We start from the raw sequence: 6,578 nt of genomic DNA, 5'->3' as shown, positions 1-6,578 counted from the left end.
ACTCATCACACAATATTACTGTAAGGGTCATCTATGGTGCCAGGAAAAAAAGCTGACAAGGGCCAGGGTTTATTAATCCAAGCACAGTTTAGAATGTTAGAGACCCCTTTAGTGTTTTTATACAAAAGAAGGTAAAAAAATAATCATAGACAAGCCCATAAATCTTTCTTAAAGGAGTTCTCCGGTTTACTAAGATTTTCAACTGCTTCGACCCCCACGATCTGCATGGTGCCCTGGCTCTCTGCATGAATAGAGCTGTGTCCACCACAGCACAAAGCGGTGGTCAACACGCCCCCCTCCATGCACTACTATGGATGAGCTGAAGATCTCCTACTCTCCCATAGAGATGCATAAAGAGAAAGCGTATCAGAGAGCTGGGGCGCTGTAAAGGAGATCATGGGGGGTCTGATTGGTTGGACCCCCCCACAATTAGACACTTATTCGCTATGCTTTGGATAGGGGATACATTTTTGGTAATCCAAAGTTCTCATAACATAAGAGATTGTGTACATTTTTGTACTTGAACGTGCTAATGAATAAAGCTGGACATACATGGCCCCTAGGTTTAAAGGGAACCAAGCAATACATTCTACCTTGGCAACTCGTTATATATGGTTAAATCTTTTTCCTCACCATCCCCAGGGAACGTTTTTACCCCCAGGGATGAAGTCGTAAAGTAAAATCCTCCACCCAACCAACCCCCCTACGACCCCATAAGTAGTTTCTTTGGCAGGGAGCTATACTTACCAGGTCCGACTTGGTACCCTTTACCCTGATGAAGGGAATGGGCAAGAAGCAGTATGTAAGGGGTGATATAGTGCACTTCTAAACATTATATAGTTTGATACAGTCAATGCTTTAGTTGTATTAGGCATATAATAGTTTATATACATGATATACAGTCATGACAAAAAGTACGTACACCCTCTATGGTTTACAAGTTTTTATTATGGTTTTTTAAAGGAATCAAATGCAATACCATAGACTTAATACAGTACTTAACAGAAATCCAGAATGCCAATCCACTGGGTTACAAGTAAACATTTTAAACAGCATATATGCATATGACAAACAGTCAGCAGAGAGATGCGAAGAGATATTGCAAAAAAAAAAAATAAGGAGCTACATCGCATATTCTACAGGTTTTAGTTTGCATGTTAAATGTTTAAACGTTTATGACAGTAAAATTTGAAAGTTAGTAAAGTTGCCTCTGAACAAACCACAAGATTTGATGAGACCAAAGTGAAGATGTTTTTCCATAATGCACAGCGCAACCTGTATATAGTTATACACAGCACATCATACAAAAACACCTCATACAAACTGTCAAGCACAGTGGTAGTGGGATGATGGATTTGTTTTGCAGCCTCAAGACATGGGTAACTTGAAGTCATTAAAGGGGTTTTACCATAAATATAAATGTCTAAACTGATGCATTATGTAATATTAAACATATTTGCAAATACACGTTATTATTAGAAATGAACAGTTTTTGAAAAGGCAGCTCTACCAATAAAGGTTGGGGGCTCTCTTCTGGTCAGGCATGCTCAGTTGTTCAATTTTCCTCACACACAATGAATATACAGCCACATAGAGTGCAGCATACATCTTCTACACTGGCTTCTAGATGTACATCATTTACTGCAGTAAATATGCATGAGGGAGTCTGACCTAATATTCACTGTCCAGGATGAGGTAAATATACCTCATATACAGGGCCGGTTTTAGAGTGTGGGCAAAATTAAAATGGGGCCCCCAAATTGCATGACCAAAGATTTTCCTAGTTTTCTCTGTTTTGTGATACAGAATACACAGCACTAGGCTACTGATCATGCATCATGTGAATACGGCCTGAGATCCAGATGAGGGGAAAAGCATCTAAGGCTATAACACAAACTTATCATAGGGTTCAAATTCAAGATCTATTAATATATTCTGTGTTTAAGAGAACGTTCACATGTTCGTAACAAGCAGTAGGTTTCCATTGCGAGTTATGCTACCATCCACTTGTTTAGGCAAATGGACAGTCCGCAATAATGGCAGATTTGCAGACCCTTTGAAATGAATGAAAGCGTAACCCGCAGTGGTTTTTCCCCAATGGAAACCCGGCTGCTAACTTCAGTAAAATAAATGTTATCCACTATGTCCGGGCTGCCAGAGAATAAAAATTATATACTTTAAACTTTTCACCGCCGCCAATATCGCAGTCTCGTCCTCCGGTCCTGGTCTTCTTCTGGCTTTTGGTACATGATTAAAATAATACATAATGTTGATGATCCCGTAAAGTGAACAGTGTATACATAGTGAAACAAACAACCTCAAATTGCTGCTTTTTGGTCACATCATTTATTTCAGAAAATGAAATAAAAAGTGATCAAAAGTCACATATATACGCAAAAGTGAAACCAATAAAAACTACAAATAACAGTGCAAAAAAAAACAACCCTCATACATATCCGTATATGGAAAAAATATAAAGTTATAGGGGTCAGAATAGGGCAATTTTATTTGTGTTGACCTACAGAATAAAGAAAATATGGACTTTTTAATGTAAAGTGTACTGCATAAAAATGATGTCCCCCCAAAGGCTGCAAAATTGTGGTATTATTTTTAATTTACCCACAAAATAATATTTTTTTGGGGTCGCTGTACATTTTATGGAAAAATGAGCAATATCATTACAAACTCAATAACTAAACGCAAGGCCGAAGCCCGGGGTGTAAACCCCTATTGCTTACCCCTTAAAAATTTGCTTTTATTATTTATGGTTAAAAAATAATTCCCACAACAAAAAGATTAAAACTGACAACCATGTGATCCAAATATAGCAGTAGGTGCATTAAATAGGATCAATGTCCTCTCGAGTACTAGGTAGCCCTGCAGTGGCTGCCTATTCAGGGGATCACTCTGGTGTCGCTTAAAAGATACACACAATTGCCGCCTCTACATGTTACGCCTCTACATGCCATTGACACCATTGCCTCTTGAGAAAGCCGCGGAGGCGGCGAAACATGTAGAGGCGGCAATTGTGTGTATCTTTTAAGCGACACCAGAGTGATCCCCTGAATAGGCAGCCACTGCAGGGCTACCTAGTACTCGAGAGGACATTGATCCTATTTAATGCACCTACTGCTATATTTGGATCACATGGCTGTCAGTTTTAATCTTTTTGTTGTGGGAATTATTTTTTAACCATAAATAATAAAAGCTAATTTTTAAGGGGTAAGCAATAGGGGTTTACACCCCGGGCTTCGGCCTTGGGTTTAGTTATTGAGTTTGAATTTGGCCCCTTACTACCCTAGGGTAGTTTGTTCAATATAGTCAATATCATTACAAAGTACAATTGGTAAAAAAAAAAAGCCTCATATGGGTCTGTGGATGGAAAGATAAGAGTTATGACTCTCAGAAAATGAGGAAGAAAAAACGAAAATGCTCAAATAAAACCTGGCTGTGTCCTGAGGGGTTAAAATATTAAATCACACCCCACTCCCCATTTCTAAGGTCTAACTATACACTGCTCCCTATGGTAGCCCCCACCCATCCTTTCCCCTGTTACCTTCTACTCTTCTATCCTATGTTTGTAGAACCCATAGACAGTTACTATGTACAGTATCTTCCAAGACCTAGGATGACTCCTATTGGCTTAGAGTCCTGATGATGTCACCAAAGTCCTAAAAGATCCAAAGTAAGTGTGCGTGCTTTCTATGGGCTCTGTGCAGCCCGGACAGCTTTCGGGCTGTATTCTCACTACTGTATTCAGGGCTGGACTGGGAATAAAAGCCAGCCCTGGAAAAAATAGCAAATTAGCCATACAGCCACTGGCATCGGGACACAGACGTATTCCTCTTTTTTTCTGTGTGTGTGTATATATATATATATATATATATATATATATATATATATATATATATATAATATACACTGTCTAAATCCTGTATACTGAGACCAATGTTACCACTAATACCAGTATACATAGGAAGAGTATTGTAGCCAGGGACCAGAGCGGGACATCCGAGGCACTGCGGGAGCGCAGGGGTATGTAAATTTGTTTTCATATATAATGTAGAATGGGCATGCTTCTAGAAAAACAAAACCCTCCATCTGGATAATCCCTTTAAGCCCCCTGTGCTCCATATAAATCACACCAAGACTACCGTATATAACACCACCATGCCATGACTAAATAACGCCACCATTCAGTGATTCAGGTAAAAACAACTATAAGAATACCAATATTGCCACCATACTGAGACTTGATACACATACAATATATCAATATCAGATAGCACATGGTGGCCTGTAGAATGTCACAACAATCAGTGCTGGATAAATTAATATATTTCTGATCAGACAAATTCAGGAGCAGAATAATCTTCTCTGTTAGGGTCTATTCACATGTACAGTATCCTGCGCATGTTTGATACACAGGATTTAAAAATGCAGATTTGAAGCTGTGTTCAATCAGTTTACATTGAAATCTGCAGCTTCAAATTATGTGGATCAAATATGCGCAGGATACGGTTAGTGTTAATACTCCCTCAAGAGTTATTTTCTTTTCCCATCTTCACACTCCACCCCAAACCCCCATGATGACTACAAAACCTCTGAGTTTGCAAAAAAGAAAACTAAATGATACATTTCCACACAGCAATACATCCAGGGAACCTCTATACCAGAGAGTACCCATAATAGTCAGCCAGGGAACCTCTATATCAGAGAACACCCATAAAAGTCAGCCAGGGAACCTCTATATCAGAGAGCACCCATAAGTCAGCCAGGGAACCTCTATATCAGAGAACACCCATAAAAGTCAGCCAGGGAACCTCTATATCAGAGAGCACCCATAAAAGTCAGCCAGGGAACCTCTATATCAGAGAGCACCCATAAAAGTCAGCCAGCTGGCACCAACTTGGTAGTGCACTTAATTCTCACAGAAGCCAAGTGGGTAATGCTGAGTCTATTAATCCCACAGAAGTTAAAGCGCAGCAGAGCCACAAGTTAACTTTGCATTTCAGAGTGTTAAAATGTATCTCTTGAGTTCTTTTTCACATATGACTATGATACTGTGCATGCATCTAAATATGTTATATTTTAAAATCAGCACCTAAAAAGCCTAAAGGTAAGCTTTTCTCCTGGATGCTTTCTGCTGTATATTGCTGTGCCGTGTAAGAAGAGGTTCCCACTGTGTCTCTATAGGACCCATCTCCAGTGATGAGAACCAGCATAATGTAATTCTACGGCACTGGGTCTCATCACTGGAGATGGGACCTATGGAGACGCAGTGGTAACTTCTTCTTACACGGCACAGCGATATACAGCTATATAAATCATATATAGACAAATGAATATCATGCAGTGCTGCACCAAAGTCATATGTTAAAAAGGACTGTAGAGGTACATTTTATTATACAACATAGGACTCCCAGTGTGGTTTCCCTGTCTGTGCTCCCTCCCCCAGCCTTAAAGGGATGTGGTAATTACATAGGCCACACAGAAAGACCACACTGGGAGTTGTAGTTTATATTGTACATTTACACTCTTTCAAGCAACACTAACATAACTCTCTGCTGTACTGTAGCTCATGTTGGGCTAATAGACTCAGCCTAATGCAGCAGGCTGATGGGAGTAGTAGTACTAGAAAGGCTGTCAGAGTGTCCTCCCCTCCCCATAAGTAAAATGTTCTTACATTTAATCACAGGCAGACAGTGACAAGTACTTACATTCATCACTGTCACTACCTGCAGTGCAGCTCGTTTTGGGGGAGGGGGCCGTCCTCACCTAACATGTAACGAGCAGAGGGAGAAGAGTTGTCATCTCCCTCTTGCTCTGCAGGCTCTCCTCAGCACTCCTCTCTTCGTGTCTCCCCACAGGCTGGTTTACACCTGCAGCCTATGAGACAGGTGGAGCACGCAGGTGACCTCTGAGATCTGACACAGAGGGTGCAATTAACTGGTTACATCCTGCTGCCTGCGTCAGACCTGTGACATCAACGCGCTCCAGCCTGTGGCCGTAGAGCAAAGGGATGTAAGTGCGTCCATGGGTCTTATAGCTGCTGCCACTCAGGGTTGTAATTGGCCCTGCCAGGGCCTGGAAAAAGACAGATCCAGCCCTGACTTTATTTTGCCGCGATTTGATCAAAAACGCAGTGGTTTTACAGAAAATTGCAGCAAAATACAGTATTGCGAGTATAGCTGTAAATATATTTAGGGGGCCCTCTTTTGGATGGGGGCCCTGGGCAACTCCCCAGGTTGCCCCCCCCCCCCCTTAATACCGGCCCTGCTCATATAATGTTATAGCCATCTATATTACAGTCCATAACAATAAAGTCACTTGGCAGGAGGGAAGGGGGAGGGTATTATAATAATGAATAACACTGCATTCTGGGAGGAGAGAAGAGATAACTTTACCATTATGCATATAAAATTCTCCTGATAAATGCAGCATGGGAATGAGCAGCTGCAATAATGAAGTTCAAATCAGATCATGTGACAAAGAAGCTCCACCCACAACAAGGATTTTCATATACAAAAGAAATAGCATTAAAAGAAGGCAGAGACAAGGGAATAAGGTCAAGTCTC

Source organism: Hyla sarda, chromosome 6 (assembly GCF_029499605.1).
Source record: "Hyla sarda isolate aHylSar1 chromosome 6, aHylSar1.hap1, whole genome shotgun sequence".
NCBI classification, from domain to species: Eukaryota; Metazoa; Chordata; class Amphibia; order Anura; family Hylidae; genus Hyla; species Hyla sarda.
Note: the sequence above shows the minus strand (reverse complement) of the source record.